The 20,028-nt window shown below is 42.9% G+C and overlaps 1 long non-coding RNA gene across 8 annotated transcripts in view; it reads right to left on the bottom strand.

Annotated features, from left to right (window-relative positions):
* LOC111556558 overlaps positions 1 to 20,028 on the bottom strand; it is a 415,573-nt gene that overhangs the window by 37,122 nt on the left and 358,423 nt on the right. For 7 of the 8 annotated variants that reach the window (XR_006585899.1, XR_006585905.1, XR_006585900.1 and 4 more), the window contains one exon: positions 7,492 to 7,619. This is a non-coding gene — a long non-coding RNA (uncharacterized LOC111556558). Of the gene's footprint in view, positions 1 to 5,095; positions 6,590 to 7,491; positions 7,620 to 20,028 lie in introns of those variants that run through there. The other variant, XR_006585902.1, reaches the window with a different exon arrangement.

Below are 20,028 nucleotides of genomic sequence, written 5' to 3'. Positions count from 1 at the left end.
ATAAAGGGGTACAGGAAACTTTTGGGGTGATAGATCAATTCTTGATTATGACACGGGCTTCACAGGTGTATACATATGTCACCAGTAATCAAAATGTATACTTTACATATGTGCAGTTTATTGCACGTCAATTATGTCTCACTAAAGCTCAATAAAACATAAAATAAAGTGATTGCCTTTCACCGTTAGCGTTGGGAACAGAAAGAAGGCGTCGCAGTTAGACACGTGTAGGGAGGTCCAATAGCATGTGCAGAAAGAACCATTAGGGTTTCATGATCCCTGCTCAAACTGGTTTCGCCCATAGATTTAGCTAACAGATATATATTTTGTAGCTGGCAAGCAAGGTAAATTATATGATGACCATAAAAGCTTTGGTATGGTGACAGCCATACAAATAACTAAGTAAATAAATGTCCCATTAAATGAAAAATAGCACCAACTTAAGAGAAAGAAGACCTTACTTCCCGTTGGAGTTTCCTCTGACACATTATTGACAAGTGGCTCGTGTTGGATCGGGTGAGCCTCTGTTTGCCGCTCTGACGTTGGATGATTATGTATACTAATTGGGCATAGAAATAGAATTTTGTGAAAACGCCCATCTTGTGAAGCTTCTTTGTTCTAATTTCTAGCATAGATTTGCCTGCTGCTTGAACCCAAAGTACATTCCCTCTTACTGGCCCTTAAGCCAGGGGTCCTTATTTTAAATGCAGATTCTGAGGCCACAGTGAAGACACTGAGAAAGTCTGAGGAAAGGCCCAGGAATGTGCATTTTATAAATAGGTGGTATGAGACAGAGGGTCTGAACACCATGCTTGATTCTCTAAGCCTGAGGACAAAAAAGGACGTCTCATCCGTACCATCCGTCCACATTACAGACTATCAAATCTACAAAACAGCTCCTTAACACGTTACCAGCTTTTTAAATCACAGGGTCTTTCCACATCTTATCCCTTCATGGGGAACACATTTTAGACCATTTGTATTGCTTCGCCTACCAGAAAAGTCAGTCAAAAACAGAAACTTTTCACAGCATTTACTGCTCTATCATCAGCCTTGGAGGTTTATAGATTACTGAAATAATTGCGATATTAGAGGATGGGCCCCCTGCTCTGCATCTGCTATATATTATTCTGCAGGCATAATAACCTCGATAAGCTTGTGTACAAGCAATTCAACTTCAAATGTGGGTTGGTGGAGGCACTGAGTACCCTAAGTACAGATTCCAGAACATGTTCGAAATAACCACTACAAGATGTTCTGGAATTGAGCTATAATGTTAGCCTAACAGATATTGGCAGGCATTCTTTTTTATTTGATAAAACAAATAAGGCAGTGGAATTTATTGCACTATTTAGTAGGGGAAACAAAGCAAAAACCTGTAAGAGAAAACAAAGAAGCTCTTTTGCTTTTAACAAAGAAACTAATGTAAATGCCTTAAAAGGGGGGCTGCTTATCATCTTGGGCAACTTGCCCACATCTGGACCTCAGCATCGCGTGCGTGGACTTCCTCCTCTCCTGGGCCCTCCCCCAGCCCTCTCTCAGCCAATCGATTGCAACATCCTTATTGGACTGACCTGCACAGCATTTCTCAGCTCGTCCTCTTGTCTCCATGGCCTGTCACCTGGGTCAGGCCTTCCTCACCTCTCACCTGACCATTTGCTACAGCCAAGGCCAATGCAGCGTTAAGTCTCCACGTGTGGTCTTCAGACCTGCAGCATCAGCACCTCCTGGGAACTCATTAGGAATGCAAGTTCTCAAGCCCCTCTCCCGACCTCCTCCAGACTTCCTCCAGAGACCGTGGGGGTGGAGCCCAGCCATGGCTGATTTAACAAGTCCTTTGGGTGACTGCTCGCTCAAGACTGAGAACCATTGCTCTGAGTCCACATCTCATAGTCCACAGTGGAGCCTGGGCCTCTGTCTTGACCTCTAGGTGGCCTCTCCTCTATCCCAGGCCATCTAAGACAGGATCTCTCCTCTGGCCTGGCCTACAGGGATGATAGAACTGCTTGGCACACCAGCCAGGGTGCTCATCCCTCCTGCCACATCTAGTTCTGCCTCTGCCCTTCCTGCACTCCTCTGTTAGCCCAACTGGCTCAGCCCAATCCTGCTGCCTATTTCAACAGGTGCCTATTGGCATGTGGTCGATACACTAAGTATACTAGTCTATACCATTCTGGTGGAAAACACCAGTGGGCAGGCCTGTCCCATTTATCTCGGGAGCTCTAACAGAGGATCCATCCTGTATCACCAACACTGAACCAAGATCAAATGTTATATCTGTTTATCTGTCTTTCTATTGTCCATCCTCCCTGGACTATAAGTTCCAAGGGACAGAGATTTCCATTTCTTGTTGTTGTTGTTTATTGTAGTTCTCCAGTGCCAACACAGTGACTGACCTATCGTCGTCACACATTACATAAATATTTGTTGAATGAATAAATGCATCCCACGGTTATCGGTTAAACACGTCGCTGCCGCTGCTGAGTCCTCAAGGTATGAAAATTAAATAAGAAAAGCACACAGGGCACTGATTCCATTTCAGAGAATTTACAGAGTGGGCTGCCAGGATTCCTGGTTCACACCCTTCATCATTCACACCCTTTGTTGCTTGGTCCTGAAAGGGGAGTCAGCAAGAAATAAATCACATGTGTGGAAAGTCACTTTAGGAATGCTAGTAAAGGTATAAGATAACACAAATGGAGTTTCACAGCCATATATTACAAAATCAACGAGCACCTATCGCAAAACCTGAAAAATTGACATCTAGACATTTGCAAACTTCCAGATGTGAGATGACAGGTGGGACCAAGCAGATACGTAATTGATATTTTTACTTTTCATGGTGAGACGCAGCCTTAAGGAACTTAGAAGAACAATTGTAAAGTAAGCTACATTCTCTTATGCTGAAGAAAAATGCCGATTTATGGTGCTTTCCTATGACGATATTTCCTGGGCCACAACAGCCTTGGGAACAGAAAGCAAAACAAAAGAAAACAAAACATCTGACACTTCTGATGGTCACAGAAGTGCTGGTTCTTTGTCTTGCCTCTGATGGGAACAGGAAGTACAGGGACAGTGTCTTATTCTGGGGGCACCGTGAAGGAGACTTGCGTACGTCATCTCATCTGGTTGTCCTAATTGTCTATGAGGAAGAAGTAATTATTCCCAAGTAAAAAATAAGGAAAATGAAGTTCAGCAAAATCTAAGTGACTTTAAGCTAGGAATTTGGGGACACCAGAAGGACGGACGTTCCCTCTGCTTTCCCTTCCCCCTGACCTCCACGCATCACCCACCCCCAGGCTCCTCTCCTCCTCAGCTATTTGCGTGTCTTGCTCATGGCCGTGGATACACTTACACTAACACGGAAGCATAAATATTTAGTGCAAACACAGGACATACTCATACTAAAAATCATTTATTGCTTATCTGAAATTCGAATGGAACTGGCTGTCTTGTATTCTTATTTTCTGAATCTGACAATCCTATTTCTGGTATTCCTTTGGAAAGAATTTCTCTTTTTGTGCCGCGATAGAAGAGGATTTAACTAAAAATAACAGAAAGTGGAGGAAAACCGTAGGAAGTACTTGTACATCTTAATCTATCATCTCTCTCACCTCATTGGCCTGCAGTGCCACTAACCAGACTGGGTCTTAAACCACCATTATTTTGAGCTTGTTTCTCCCCCAACAGATGACGAGAGGCTGCGGGGAGGAGGATTATTTGCACAACCCGTTCCATGCGTTTCCTTAGCACGTCATTCAGTGCCCTCACAAAGGGGCACCATCTCTTGGAGTCATCCAAGCAAACTGGGCCCACCCAGAGGAATGAGGGAGGACAAGGGCAGGGGGTGTGGATGATTGGCGGGGAGGTATGACCTTACCCGAGTGGGAAATATACTCAGTCCTGTGTACGGAATACACAGATTCCATAATTGTGAATTCACCTGCTGGCAAACATTTATTTGTGACCCCCTAATCAATACCTGTGGCCCTTCAGTCATCATTCACAGATGTGCACAGAGCAGGAAAACGTCGGAGTCAACGGACACGCACGTTCCCAGCCTAACCTAGAGAGAGCAAGGGGAGGCTCGGCCGGCATGTTTTATCTCTCCTAGCGCAAACAAGAGTCCTTCTTACAGTGTATTAAGTACCACGTTTTCCACATTTTTGTACTTTTTGTGGGTGATTTCATTGTTTGGAATGGCCCCAAAGTGCTGCCTAGTGTTTAAGCACAGAAAGGCTGTGATGTGCCCTGTGGAGCAAATATGTGTGTTAGATAAGCCTTGTTCGGTCATGAATTAGTCATGCTATTGGCCATGAATCCAATGTTAATGAACAATTATATATATATGCATACATATATATATACACACACACACTCATATGTATATATACGTATATATATGACATATGCACGATCAATATAACATAATATATAATCAGCTATATACATAATAAGTCATCTTTAAACAGAAACACTTAATCAAACATGCTTAGGTGTTGATCTGTTGATGAAAGTATGACCATGGCTCACGGGAACATGGCTCCCCTAGGAGCCGTGATTCAGTATTCTCTCATTTAAGGTTCATAGCAACCTGACACCCTAACTGCTGTGCATAATGAGAATCAACTTCTATCTCCTAGATTTTTTCATTTCTAGGATCATGACAGTTAATTCATCACGCTGGCATATGGACAACTTTGGGTCAGAGAGATAGATTACTAAAACACTTCTCTCAAAAGAGGGAAAAAACCTGGCAGACCGTGATATTAGAAACTGGAGAGGGGATCCAATGGACTTGCTAGTTTTTCCCAAAACTGAAGGTGATCCTTTTGAGAACATTCCAGAAGCAAGCCTTCCTGTTTCTGGCATTGGCTTTTTCTTTACAAACTTAATTTTTTTTTCAACGTTTTTATTTATTTTTGGGACAGAGAGAGACAGAGCATGAACGGGGGAGGGGCAGAGAGAGAGGGAGACGCAGAATCGGAAACAGGCTCCAGGCTCCGAGCCATCAGCCCAGAGCCCGACGCGGGGCTCGAACTCACGGACCGTGAGATCGTGACCTGGCTGAAGTCGGACGCTTAACCGACTGCGCCACCCAGGCGCCCCACAAACTTAATTTTTATTCCTACTTCTCAAGGAGAAAGTTTCCTGGCAGCAGGTGATGGTGCTGATGGGATTTTATCTCGGGATCAGATATCTTTTTGTTCGGCTCCGAGAAAAATCCAAGCAATGGATTGCTTCAGAGCTTGACAAGCATAGGGTTAAGATGCCCATGAGATTTTTATTAATGTAGCCAGGAGAGGCCAGAAAAAGCCGATTTATCGATGTCAGCCCCCTTAACCCCATTTTGCCTGAATGACTCAATCATCAATTGCACAGGATCTTGTTTCTTCTGGGAATGCTAAAGGCTGTTAGAATTAAATTACCACCGCTCAAACATTTTGTACTTGGTGCTTTTGAAAGAAAGCCTTGTCCAAAAGGCCTCTTATCTCCCGGAGTGAGGTACAGAAATCCTTGAACAAAACCAGACAGGTGGATTAGAAGATGTTCTCTGAGTCCTTCTTTCTTTTTTTTGAAGTTAGACAGAAACAGGCTCTTCAACCCCTGACGGGGTGGGAGGTGTTTGTGAATCAGCAGCTGCTTCTTTCAGTTCCCTCCTCCTTCGGTGCGTCAGGCTCAGCAGACTCAGCCAGGGGCAGAGTGGTGAAGGGACTTGCCCGGATTTTGCTATTTCTTTACCTCCCTCATCAAGGTCTCTGGTGTTCCTTCTCCATCCTCACTTTTAGGGAAAAAATACCAAGTAAAGGAGTTTCTGAGAGTATAAATTGATACAACCATTTTTGGGGGCAACTGGCAATATCAATTTGAATTTGGAACGTGCCTACCCTTTAACCCGGCAATTTCACTTTGGGAAATTTATCCTACAAATAAATACACACACAAATATCTGTGGATACAAATGACCACGAAGTCCTGTTTTTAACAGTAAAAAAAAAAAAAAGAATCCCCAAAACAACAACAAAAACCCCCTAGAATTAACCTACAATGTCATGTGTGAAATCCATTAAAGAACAAGGCATCTCTCTCTGTACTGACTTGGAATGATGTCTGCTAACCAAACATGGCAGGTTGCAGGAAATGTACAGTATAGTCTAGCTGTGTGAACGGAACATGTGTGCTTAGAAAATGTGTCAAAGGATGACCACGATCTGTTGATCATGGCAATCTCGGTGGCCGTTTGAATTGGGAAATGGCAGGTTGGGGGGAGGGTCGGAGCTGAGGGGTGGCTTTTCATTTGTATTTTACATATGTTTTATTGTTTATTTTATTACAGTAAACATCTCTTACTTTTATGCTGCTGTAAAAACACATTTTACGAAAGATTCCAAAAAGTTTTATTTTTCATTCTAGGAACTTCTGTGGAGAGGTAATGAATAACACCACCTCTTGGATAATGACACATCACAGCGTTGGGCTGCCGTGTTCATGTTATGCTGACTCCATGGTCCACTTCATTGATGCTGGATGGATTTAGATGCTTTGCGCCTCATTTCTGGCTACCTTTCATTTGGTTATCTGTGACACACTGAAGAACAGGTATGGAGAATATTTAGCCATGAAAGGATTAGCTGCCAAGAAGTGGGGTCCAGTTAGATGGGGCCTAACTGGTGTGCAAGAGTGGGGGGCTTAGAAAGTGACCACTCAGTCACTGAAACTTAATGACCTTGACCAATGTGATTGGTTCTGAAGTAATACTACTGAAAACTCGTCCTTGACATATAGCAGGAGCAAGAAAGAGGGCAAGTAAAATGTTGCAATGATCTGAATCCAGAAGGAGAAATCCAGAAACTCTGCTTTCAACAGTTTCATCCATAATCAGTTCAAAAGACATTTGTGGCCTAGTCACTGTATTTGTTGACGTGTGCTGTGTAAAAATATATTCTTTGAGCTTTGACCAATTGATTGATTCATTCAGTTATTCAGCCAGCACTGATAGAGCTCCCGCTATGTGCTAAGCCCTGGGTGTCATTTAAATAGTAAAACGATCACTCACTCATGCTTAGCAAAGCCCACAAGAAAATACTCAAGCATTTGAGTGCCGAGGAGTCGAGCATAGCTGAGGTGTGAAGTACCGACTTCCATTCCATTCCATTACAAATCAACACTAGGGTCTGTTGTAATATATTGCTTATTTGAAAATGCTAATAAAGAAACTTCCCTGAAGGTGACAGGCAAAATGTCCTCATTCAGTTTTAAGCTGTCCTGTTTCAAAACAAGTAGGAATCAGATGAGTCAATAGCGCAAAAAAATTCTTTTGGCCAAAGTCCGCAGACAGAAACTGGGAACCGTTTTTATTTCAGATCTCCAGGAAAATATCAAAGGACAGACGGCCTCATTCAGAGGAAAGGATCCATATGATCTACAAGGATCCCTCAAGGAGAAGACAACAGACAAGCAGAGGGTGGGGGGACCAACATAAAGACTCACCTCTGAGCAAATGAAAAAACATAAACAGGCCAACATAGGAATCTTGTACGAGGACCTGTGAGAGCGGCTTCTGGTGCTTCCTGCCAAGCACAGAGCTGATCCCAGCTCCTCTGTAGTTCTCTTCTGGACTGAAATAAGAAAAAGACAAATTCATTATTTCTTCTGCCTGCCTAAGAAGCATATTCCTCCTCCCCTCTCAGGTATCACCTATTTCACTGCCCCCCCCCCCAACCCCTTTCTGTTAACCAACAATTTTTGCTGAATCTATGAGTCTGTTTTTTTGTTTTGTTTTGGGTGGTTTTCTGTTTTGTCTTTTAGATTCCACATATAAGAGAAATCATACAGTATGTGTCTTTCTCCATCTGACCTATTTCACTTAGTATAATACCCTCCAGGTCCATCCAGGTTGTTGCAAATGGCAGAATTTCATCCTTTTTTATGGCTGAGTAATATTCCATTGTATGTATACGTATAGGTATATATATGTACAGGTATATAGGTATATATACATATTACATATGTATATGTATACATATGTGTAATACAATAGTACATATTACATATACATATTACATACATATTACATAATACATATACACTATCTATATCTATATATCTATATCTATATATATATCTATATCTATCTATCTATATATATCTATATATCTACCTATCTATATATATACCACTTCTTCTTTATCCATTCATCTATGGATGGACACTTGGGCAGCTTCCAAGTCTTGGCTATTGTAAATAATGCTGCAATAAACATAGGGGTGCACATATTTCTTCCAATTGGTGTTTGAATCTCTGTTTTGACATGGGTTCTCAGTGCTCCAGAGAGAAGAGAAACAAAGACATGTAAATACAAACGTTCTTCACCCTGCTCTCACCCACCTGGAGGTGAACTTTGGGTTGCTACTTATTGTGTGACAGGCAGTACGCTGAGTATTTCAGTAAAAAGAGTCAACATTTACTGAGCCCTTATGAACTTTTGGGTGACTTTAAGTTTTACATAGATTAAGTCACTTGATCGTCATAGTTTACCTGTAAGGTTGGTGTTCTTACTCTGTTTCACAGAGGAGAAAAGTGGGGCAGTGAGAGGTTAACTTATATCTAAGATACCACAGTGAGGGTTTGAACCTGGGCAGTCTGACTCCCAAGTCTGCTCTTGTATGTGATATGACAATGCCTCTCCATTCTTTATCTCACTTAACTCTTACCCCAGACATCTGCCCTAGGGACAATTACTCTCCTCACTTCACTGATGAGGAAGCAAAGCCTTGAAAAGGCTGAGTGAACTTGCCCAAGACCACAAAATGTTTCATTTTGGTAGACTACCCTGGATTCAAACTCAGATTGATTCAGTTCCTATCATTCTCTTTTATAGCATCTTGTAATTTCCTTCACTAACCTACATACTTAAAAGACTGCACTAATATCTTCTAGGTCATGGAGATGGCTTGCTGTTGGACTAATGAGTTGAGTGAGGTCCTAGGCTTCCCACTGAGGAGCTGAGTGACTGGGTTATACCCCATGGCACCTCTCTGCCTGCCAGCCATTCTCTACCCTCCTCTGCTCTTCCCTGTGTTCAGGGACCACCTCATCCTGCTCATTTGTCCTCTGGCCTCCTGTTGGGTTCAGCTAATGGGGTATTTAACACAGTGCTTACCCTTGTCCTTCCTTGCCCCCTCCCCACCCCCCACCCCCCACCACTGTGGCCACTGGTCCCCTTAGGTGGCTCTTCTTCTATGGCTCTCACTCTCCCTGGAGGATGATAACATCATGCCTCCCTGCTAACCCACCACCCAGCCCCTTTGAGCCTAGAGGTGATAACAGCTCTCCTCCACTTGTTAGTTTCTGGGTGCTTCATCATGTCTTATGGATGGGTGCACTATTTCCTGACAGAGCTCTGACTGATTGAAGACCCTTAAACAAGGCATGCAGATTTTCGGCCTCAGTTTCCTTTAATGTAAAATGGGAATATGATATCTACCCAAATGGTACTATCATATTTCAATTGCTCAGGACAGTACCTGACCCAAGGTAAGTGGGCACTAGATAGCAGCCATTTAAATGATCATTTTCATCATGACTATTCCATGCCCTGAGGTCCTCAGGCACTGATCACCCATGATATGTGACTAGGCAGGATTATCATAAACAGCAGGAATTCATGCCTCCTTAGCAATCTCAGTGGGAGTACAAAAGTGGGTCTCCATGACCCGTGACTCTGTGGCCAGTACACTCTTTACCTTTCACTAAGGCTGGCCATTAGAAATAACAAAGTTTGGTTTTTTCGAGATCATACTTTTTAAATTGACCACATGCTGTGCTTAATTCTTAAGTACTTAATTCTGACAGTGACTTTAAGGAGTGGTTCCCAGTTATAACTCAGACGAAGTGGCCTACCCAGGGTCAGCCACAGGCAATGAGGCTGAGATTAAACTCATGCCGAACTCACATCTCTCTCTCTCCCTGAAGCCTGGTTCTGCGGTCCCTGTGGGAGCTGGAGGGGGGATGGCCATCAACAGCAGGATCTCCCCGCTTCCTTCCAAGAGGAAGCTCAGCTTTCTTAGTGGTGCATATCCAACAATACAACACTCGCCTCCCTTCTTCCTCCCACCAAGCCTACTTACTATTCTGTGATACAGGAGGCAAACTGGGTCCCCCAGGGTGCCTAATGAGTTTGGTAAGCCAGTAAAAGGGGCAATGCTGAGTCTTGAGGTGGGTGTGTGTGATTAAGCTGTGGGGACTTCAAAGTGAGGTCAGGGGTCTGTGGAATCCATCAAAGGAAGCTTCTTGCCGGGAGCCACACAGAAGGATGACAGAGCAAGAAGGACTCCTGCGGAGAGGGAGGGCTGGCTGGGGGCTCGAGAGGGAACAAGAGGCTGGTAAGGCAAGCACAATAAAGGCGTCAGCAGGGATGAGGCCTCTGCATCCCCACATGAGTGATGGGGTTCCTACTAATGAGAAGCTTGGAGACAGAGTGGGCCCCAATGAGCCCCGGAGGCAGAGGAGGAGACGAGGGGTGCCCGTGCCAAGAGCGCTGACAGAGATCTTGGCTGCAAAGCCGCCCAGGACAGGGAGCTCAAATTTGCTTTCTCATTAGCTGAAATATTTGGAATAAATAAACGGATGTCTCTGGAGCCCACGTTATTGCATTTGGAATCATCTGTCATCAGGGTTGGGAGAAGGAAAGACATTCATGCCTCTGAAGTATATCCATTTTGAAAATACTTGAATAGACTGGTCACTTGCGAGAAAGAAAAGATACACTTATATAGGTTTTATATAGGTTTTCCCCTCCCCCCCCCCCGCCCCCCCCCCCCCCGCTCAAAGAAAACACTCCATGTGTACGTTAACCTTACAAAAAGAAAAGAAAAGAACCCCCCAGGCTTTCTTGCTGACTAAGAGAGAAGGAGTAGACAGTTGTCTCACTGAGGATGCTCGGCAGGGAGCTGGGGACCTTGACATAACCTTAACACATTTAGTGAGGGGAGTCTTTCTCCATATGACATCTTCTAGGGATGGGCTTTGAGAATCTCTAAATAAACCTCATATTGAGTAAATACCTACAATATATATATATATATATATATATATATATATATATATATATATATATATTTTGGCCTGTTTAGCCCGTGTTTGTTGGGGTCTCCCTGCTTCTTGAGAACCAGACAAAATTGGCCTTACTTTTCTGTGGATCAATAAGGGGATGACAGTTTCCTGGTCATCTCTGCGTCTTCCTCAGTCGACAAACCATTTCATCGGCCTGTGTATCCATTCCTGGTGTACAGAAAGCTAAGACACAAAACCAGGCTTCTTCCTTCACTCCCCCAGAAAGACTCACTTCCCCAGAAAGACTCACATACAACAGGGTGTGTTGTGTGTGCAGTCAGATCAGCTGGGGACTTTGAGGATCAGAGGAGTTATCTCCAAAGCAAATGTGAACAGACTTAAAATTGGATATTAGGTATCCTGTCCCGGAAAGTTCTCTGGGAACCCCATCCTGGGGATTTTACCGGATCACTTCATATCACAGGTGCCCCAGCCTCAAATCAGATGGGTGACCTCCCCCCCCTCCTGGCTTCCCATATTTCTCTGTTGTCACTTCCTTCGCTCGTCACACACGCCACCACTGCCACCACCCTGGTCATCACCACCATCATCACAGCCATTATCGTCACCACCATCCCCCCCAACCGCCACATAATCACCATCACCACATGATCACCACTGTCACCCATCACCATCATTACCACCACCACTACATCACATCACCGTCACCGCCATCATTGAGGGTCCTCGCCAGAATCTCACCACGCTGACATCCTCATATGAGACTTCCACCCTCCAGAACAGTGAGAAAATACGTTTCTGTTGTTTAAACCACCCACTCTATGGTATTTTGCTATCGCAGCCTGAGATAACACAGGTATTTTCCCAGATAAAGTCAGTATATCCACCCCCCTAGCCACCAAAAGTAATTTTGTTATTGCTATTAGTACAATTGATCTTTTGACCCCTCTCCTTCTCAGTATACAAGTGTCAACAAAGAAAAAAATCTAATTTCTCCCTTCAGGGTCTTTTGTAGATAGCAGATGGCTCTGGACTTTGCCCCTAACTGGCTGGTTGGGCTTAGGTGTCTGATTTATCATTCTAAGTGTAAGTTCATCTGCAGATTAAGTGCAGTAGTTGGAATAGGTGATTTTTGGTGAAATGTATGACTTGATGATTTACAGAGACAGCAACTGTAGATAATCCCTGAACAATAGCAAAACCTTATGAATAAATGTAGTATGAAGGCTGGGAATGCAAACTGTTGGCATCTTCTCTTGGAGATAATCTGTGAATCTGGAAGGACGATCCTGGGAAGGTGCTCCACACCTCATCTCATCGAATTTCACTTAACATTAAAATCAGGATTGAGTATGAAAGAGGTTGATAATGTGTTTTCCTTATAATACCCCCAACTTAGGGCCTACTTCTGTGAGGCCCTGGGATGAAATAGTTGAGACGTCTTTCAAGTTATTCCATTAATCTGAACTTTTCCTTTTTAGAAGAAGGAAATTTTTCTATCCTGCATCATTTAAATTCTTTGTCATTCTCTAAGTATTTATGGAACCCTTAATAATATCTCCTATTATGCTTGGTAACATGATCATTTATCTAAAAAAAAAATGTGTCCTCTGAATCATCTGAGGATCTTGATAAGAAAAATTCTCTAAATCTCTTTTTAATTACAGAAGATTCAGAAGTTCTTTGTACACTGTGCTAAAGCACACTTCCTTCTCGGCATTTGCTCCTTCTCTATCAATCCAGAGGAATGCAAGAATCCAGAAAAAAAACCATTTGGTTTTATCTGGGTCAGATCTAAAAGACTCCTCATGGGAAGCATGAATTTCCTGCCTTGACAAAGATAAAATGATGACCAACTCCTCTGAATTTGTAAAACAGAAACTTTTGAGACAGCAGCAAGTTGGGTCAAAAGCCAGCTGGACAATCCCTTTTAGGAAAAGAACGTGGGATCTTGAGTTAGGAAGTGAGAGTTCTGGTCTTGGCTCTGTCACTTGGGTGCTATTTCTTGCTGTTTACAGGGACATTCATAATATTCTCCCCCAACAGGGTTGTCCTATAGGTTGTGGTAATACAGGTGATTGATGTCTTTGAGAAAGGCCAATAAATAGCTCCATCTTCCCTGATTAAACTCTGAACTAATTGACACATAACATAAAAAGAGTCAGCCAGCTTTTACTGACAAAAGCTAGGCTGGTAAATACAGCTTAGTGTAAGAGCCAACAATAGTATGCTAACTTCTGACTCCCCAGTTTCAACCCTGCAACAATATGGAGCTGGGGAGAGACATTTCTTTCTAACCTTGGTGATTCATACTGGGATATTTCATGTGTTAGATTCTTTGCTTCAAGATACAGACACCATTCTGTCTAACTTAAGCAAAATAAATATGTCAGAAGAATAATGAGGACTCACAGAATGGACGGGAAGGATAAGAGTCAAACCACCCTAGGGCTGCGTTGGGTTGAGGCTGGGTTAAGGAGGCCAAAAGACAGTATCATGGCAGGATGTTATAGTGAAGACCCTGGCCTGTTGATGACTAGAGGAACAGCCATGGGTGGTCCCTTTTTTTTTTTTTTTCTGCTTAAGATTCAGAGTACAAGTCAGGAGTGTCTAAGTGGCTTAGCTTGGGTTGCATGGCTCTGCATGGACAAGAGTGAGTGGAGCCCTGGGTGGGTCCCATCAGTCTATAGGTATTGTCAAAGAGTTGATCCTGATAAAAGAGATCAGGCTTCTATTAGGAAGAGGAAATAAATTTTAAAAATCCAATGCAGTAACTATCATAGTATGAACTTTCCTTGCCTATGAATCTCATCCAGAGTTTGTAAACAAGGATCTTTAGAGTCTGTCCTGAGGTTACATTCTTAAGTTTCTAGGCTTATTTGTCACTTTTTTCTTCTTTCTGCTGATTGTTCCTTGCACACACTAGGTCTTTTCATGCTTCTATACCTTAGTTTTCATCTGCCTACAATACTTCTCTTACTCCTCTTCTTTCTTATACCTGGAACAGTCCTACTCATCCTTCAAGGCCCAAGTGTTACGGTACTTCTTACCTTCCTTACAATGCAAGGCAGAATTAAACCACCCCCTTTCTCCATTTTTTGTGCCATCATATATATGCACATGTCTCTATTATTATACTTATCATGTTGTATCATAAGTATTTATTTATGCATTAGTCATAATGATGACGGCAGGGAATATGTATACCTCATACTTCTGTGCCTCACACTCAGTAGTGATTCAGTATGTTTGGTTTCTGTTCCTGAAATATTCACTTTAAGACTGCTGGTATGAACACTAGACAGGATATCAGAGAACTGACTCTGTCCTGGCCGTCCATATTTGTGGTCACATATTCACAATGTCTTAGTTTCCTTACCTGCCTAATAAGGAGGTTGTACTGAATTAGCCACTTATGAAATCAATAGTATCTTTAAAAAGATAGAAGTTAATTTTTCTCTCTTATGCAAGAAATCCTGAGATAAGCAGCCCAGGTCCACTATGGTGACACCACAAAGTTACCAGGGACATAAGTTTATTCCGGTTCATGCTCTGTCCTACTTAGAGTGCTGCCTCATAGCCCAAGATGGTCACCTGAATCCATCCAGGCTTTATCAGTGAAGGAATTAGAAGGCAGGAAGGGGCGAAGGAAGGGCCATCCATCTCCTTAGGGAAACTCTCCAGAAGTTTTACAAAACACTTCTTATATCTTATTGGTCAAAACTTACCTAGTCATGTGGCCAAACCAGTGCAAAGGATGATGGGATATATAGTTTTTTATCTGGGCAACAATAGCGTCCCCTAAACATAAGGGTTCTCTCAAAGTTGAAGGGGAGGAAGGATAATGAGAATAACCAGCAGTCTCTGCCATACTGGAGTCTTTGGTTAAAGTTGTTGGAGAAGGTTTCTCAGAAATTAAAACTAAGCTTAAACTTGTTGTTATTGTTGTTTTTAGAGTACATAACTTATTCATTTAAATTCAAGTTAGTTAACATATAGTGTAGTATCAGTTTCAGGAGTAGGAGCAGTAGTGATTTAGCACCTACATACGACACCCAGTGTTCATCCCAACAAGTAGCATTAAAATTAAGCTTAAATTTGAAAGATGAAAAGGATTAGGTTATACAAAAAGCTATATAAAGAATATCTCATGAAAAGGTAATAGCAAATGCAGTTTTGCCGAGGTGGTATGGTAGGGATCATGTTATGTGTTCATTGATTGTTCACCAACTCCTTTGTCATCTTCCTATTTCATGGCATTCTGGAAGACTACATCTCCCAGCGTTTCTTATAATTAGGCTGAGGTCTTGTGATTGAGTCCTGACCAATGACCCTTGTTTCATTTCCAGAGTTGGAAAACCCTTCCTCTACTTCCTTTTCTTTTCTTTTCTTTTCTTTTCTTTTCTTTTCTTTTCTTTTCTTTTCTTTCCTTTCCTTTCCTTTCCTTTCCTTTCCTTCCCTTCCCTTCCCTTTCCTTTCCTTTTTTAAAGATATTTTGTAAAGTTTACTTATTTATTTTTAGAGAGAGAGAGTGCACATGAGCAGGGGAGGGGCAGAGAGAGAGGGAGAGAGAGAATCCCAAGTAGGCTCTAAGCTATCAGTGCAGATCCTGACCCAGGTCTCAACCTCACAAACCATAAGATCATGCCCTGAGCCAAAATCAAGAGTCAGATGCTCAGTGGACTGAGCTACCCAGGCACCCCCTCCACTTCCTTTCTCATAGCAATGGTGAATGTCACATGTGTGGATGATGAGTTTCCAATATGGAGGGAGCCTGGATCCCTGAAACACTTTCTGGAGGAGAGTATATCAGACTCTCATATGAGTGAGTAACACTCATTTTATTAAACCACTGATCTTTGGGGTTGCTACCTCGACATATGCTACCCTATTTTGGCTAATATAGGTATGCTTAGAGAGTAAATAAAAAAGCAAGTAAGACCGGAGTACAGAAAGCGAAGTGTAAAGTGGGAGTGGTGTAAGATGACATTGGAGAAGGCAAGAGTGGAAGCAAGGAAACCAGGCAATGAGGCTGTTACAATAACCAGTAGATATGGTGCTGTTTGGCCACCGCAATGGAGAGAAGTTAGCAGGCTCCAGATACATTCTCGAGCAAGAAACATTACTTTTTTTTTTTTTTAAGAAAAAGGAAGCTAAAAGAGGAGGTGTTTTGATTAAAGACACGGTGGAAGATTTAGATCCATACCAATTAGTCTCCCCCTTGCTTCTACTGTAGCCCCAAGATTTCTCTACAGAACCCCAAGATTCATGGAGAAACAGTTTGAAAAATCTCTGGGCTATATGATGCTGAAGGTCTTTCCAGCTCTAACATTCTGTAATTTTACTGACTTCTTACTTAGAAGAGATACAGCCTGGCCTATTTTCAGTCTGGATCTTTTGTAAATTAAATGTTAATTTGAGGAGCCAGATTTAAAAAAAATAATTACTGAATTAAATCTTCAGACTATTGAGCAGAGTGCCAAAAAATTAGATGCCTCATAAGAACACATTTTTAAAATAATATGGGATATTTTTTTTCTGATTCAATAACTAACATATGTTCCTTATGTGAACTCTAAAAAAAAGAAAATTACGGAGAGAGACAGAGAGATTATAAAAGTTACTTAGAGTCCCACAACTTGGAAATAACCCGGATTCATTTACATGTCGGTTTATCAAGGTGAAGACTGGAGTTGCCTGGGGCACGGGGCAGGACCAGGGATGGGATAGTGCAGGCTTTGCAATGAGAAAGAAAAATGTATAGTGTGTGGATGTCTACTTGTATCTCTAGGGGCTCTGGGCTTAAAGGCATACATTTACAAGGACACAGAGGCACACGTTTATATCAGACAACTCATTTCGAAACATTCAGAAGCAGGAATTTGGAGGAACTAGAAATAACCTATTTACCTGACTTAAAGGCTCTGAAATACGAGCCTATAGTGTGGAAAGCCAATAAAAGGCCAATGGATTCATCCTACAGAACTTGAGGGGTGTGTGGATAGGGAAATGCAGGGGTTTGGGAAAGTAGGAGGTACAGGGTGCGGCTAAAACACAGGTGGATTGTTGAAAATCCTCATTTATATTAGCAGTTAGGCTCCCATACCTTCTCCTTCAGGGCAACTGCCCCTCCCAACTCTGGCGGGTGGTGGGAGGTTTCCTTCTAGAAAGGGCGAATCACACAGGTTCTCAAATTGGAGAGGCTCTACACAACTGAGGGTGTGACAGGGGCACTTAACTGGAAACAGAGGATGTCAGCTGGAGATCTGCACACCGGAAGTGACAGCTCCCACATCCGGCCTCCCTAGGCCCCCTGAGTACCAGCAATGAAGCTTGTAACCACGTCCCTAAGCCTAAGCTAGGAGACTGGAACATTTGTGTGTGCGAAACATCACGCGCCGAAGAGTGAAGTGTTACGGAGACTACTTTTTGTGACTCTTTAAAAACACAGTTGTGTCCCTAGACCTTCTTACAGTCAAACCAACAGCCAACAAATCCCACACTGAGAAATTTAATTTCTTTTTTTTTTAATTTTTTAAAAGTTTATTTATTTATTTTTGAGAGACGGGGGGAGGGGCAGACTGAGGGCGAGAGAGAGAATGGCAAGCAGGTTCTGTGCGGTCAGCACAGAGCCCTGTGTGGGGCTCGAACTCATAAACTGCGAGACCGATTGAGCCACCCAGGCGCCCCAGAAATTTAATTTCTAACAAAATTCCCACAAACAAAGTCTTCCCACAAACAAAGACTTCTAACAAAGTCTCCACAAATCACCAGATATATGAAGAAAAACTTAACAATGGGCTGAACAAACAGGAAAAAAAAGTGATTGACCTTTCAGTATTCTCAGAGAAATGAGAGTAGAAAATGTGCCCATGAAAAATAGGTTTCTTTAAAAAGGAAAGATCTTGGATATTAAAATGGGATAGCAGAAATTAAAAATTCAGTGGAAGGCTTGGAAAACAAAGTTGAGAAAATATTTCAAAATATATCTCCCTGGATGCCTGGGTGGTGCAGTCATCAAGCATCTGACTTTGGCTCAGGTCATGATCTCACGGTTTGTGAGTTCGAGTCCCGCATTGGATGAGCATGAGCCCCACTTTGGGTGAGCCCCGCTTCTCTCTCTCCCCCCTCCCCACCCTTTCTGGGATTCTCTCTCTCTCTACTCTTTGCTCATTTGTGCACTCTTCCGCTCCTGCCCCCCCACCCCCAAAATCTCCCAAATGTAGTGAGAAAAGGCAAGAAAATTAAAGAATTAGTTGAGGAGTTCCACAAGATATAAACGATACGGGTTCCACACACAGACACCAGAGGAAATAAGGAATTATTAAAGGCCTATTCTAAAAAAAATTTATGTTTTATTTATTTTTGAGAGCAAGAGAGAGCACAAGTGGGGGAGGGGCAGAGAGGGAGGGAGACACAGAATCTGAAGCAGGCTCCAGGCTCTGAGCTGTCAGCACAGAGCCCCACGCGGGCTCGAACTCACAGACTGTGAGATTATGACCTGAGCTGAAGTCGGACGCTTAACCGACTGAGCCACCCAGGTGCCCCTTAAAGGCCTATTCCAAAAATATTGTCCAGACTATAGGAATTAAGTTTTGAAGAAAAGGCAGCATGTTTGGTCAATAAAACGAATGATGAGAAACAGAAACTAGAAGCAAAACAAGGCATATTATCATAGGAACGTTAGGACACATTTCTCTATAGAAATTTCTCTATAGAAATTTGGACTCACATCTCATTGTATAATTGGAAAACCTTCCAGAGATTGAGGAGGCAGATAGGTTACACACAAATGGCTGGGAATCAGAATAGGACCAGACTCCTGAAAACAGTATGGGAAGCTAGAGACAACGGAGTTACAAAACAGAGTTCTATATACAGTCTAACCGACAACCAAGCATAAAAGTAGAAGAAAGATATTTTGGGACCTGAAGGTTCTTAATATTTTTAGGTCCCAGGCATCCTTTTTTTGGAAGCTCCTAAAGGATGTGCTTCCTTAACGACTGGACATCATCCAAGAGAGAAGGCCAGGTGTCCTGGAAACAGGGTTTAGAATGAGTGGAAGGCAATTCCCAGGGGGACCCAGAAGAAAGGTCTCAGGACAACTGATGAGTGGCATCCGTCTGGTCCAGTTCAGAGCCGCAGGAGAGAGCGCTCCATCCAGCAGGGAAGTCTGCAAAGGAAAGACTCCACGGTCTTTTGGCGTGCTGGAATTCTGCTCTGGTAGAGAGTGGGCCTTGAACCTGTGACAGTCACACACTGAACCGACCAACAGGACTGGGGGAGGAAATTGTTGATTCCAGGGAACGAGATACAATGGAGGAAAGGAAATGAAACGAGAAAACACTGCCTGGATCTACTTTGCATTGTCTTTACAGAGTCATACAGTGTAAACAATAAACATTGATTAAATTGAAAAGGGTGCAAGACCTATTTCAGAAGAATAGGAGATGACTTACACGTTGGTGTCCGTGGGGATGATGGGTGGGGCTGACAGGGGAAATCTCCTCACCCGCAGCAGGAATCAGGAGAGGTGGTGCACGTGTAAACATTCATAAAGGAGCAATACGAACAAGCTGTTTAGAAATGTGGACATAAACACCAGGACAGACAGCCAGAGACATCGAAAAGTGTTTTGTTCCTGGGGAATTGGAATTAGGAAAGAAGACGGATGGGCAGGTGTCTGATTTTTTGTACATTATCTTAATTAATAAGAATGAAATGAAATTTTAAAAAGACATTATTTTGGGGCTCCTGGGTGGCTCAGTTGGTTAAGTGCCCAACTTCGGCTCAAGTCGTGATCTCACGGGCTGTGAGTTCGAGCCCCGCGTCGGGCTCTGTGCTGACAGCTCAGGGCCTGGAGCCTGCTTCAGATTCTGTGTTGCCCTCTCTCTCTGCCCCTTCCCCACCTCACGCCCTGTCTCTCTCTCTCTCTCTCTCTCTCTCTCTCTC

The sequence above is a fragment of the Felis catus genome, chromosome D1 (assembly GCF_018350175.1).
Source record: "Felis catus isolate Fca126 chromosome D1, F.catus_Fca126_mat1.0, whole genome shotgun sequence".
NCBI lineage: Eukaryota > Metazoa > Chordata > Mammalia > Carnivora > Felidae > Felis > Felis catus.
Note: the sequence above shows the minus strand (reverse complement) of the source record. Positions and strands in the feature narration are given on the sequence as shown.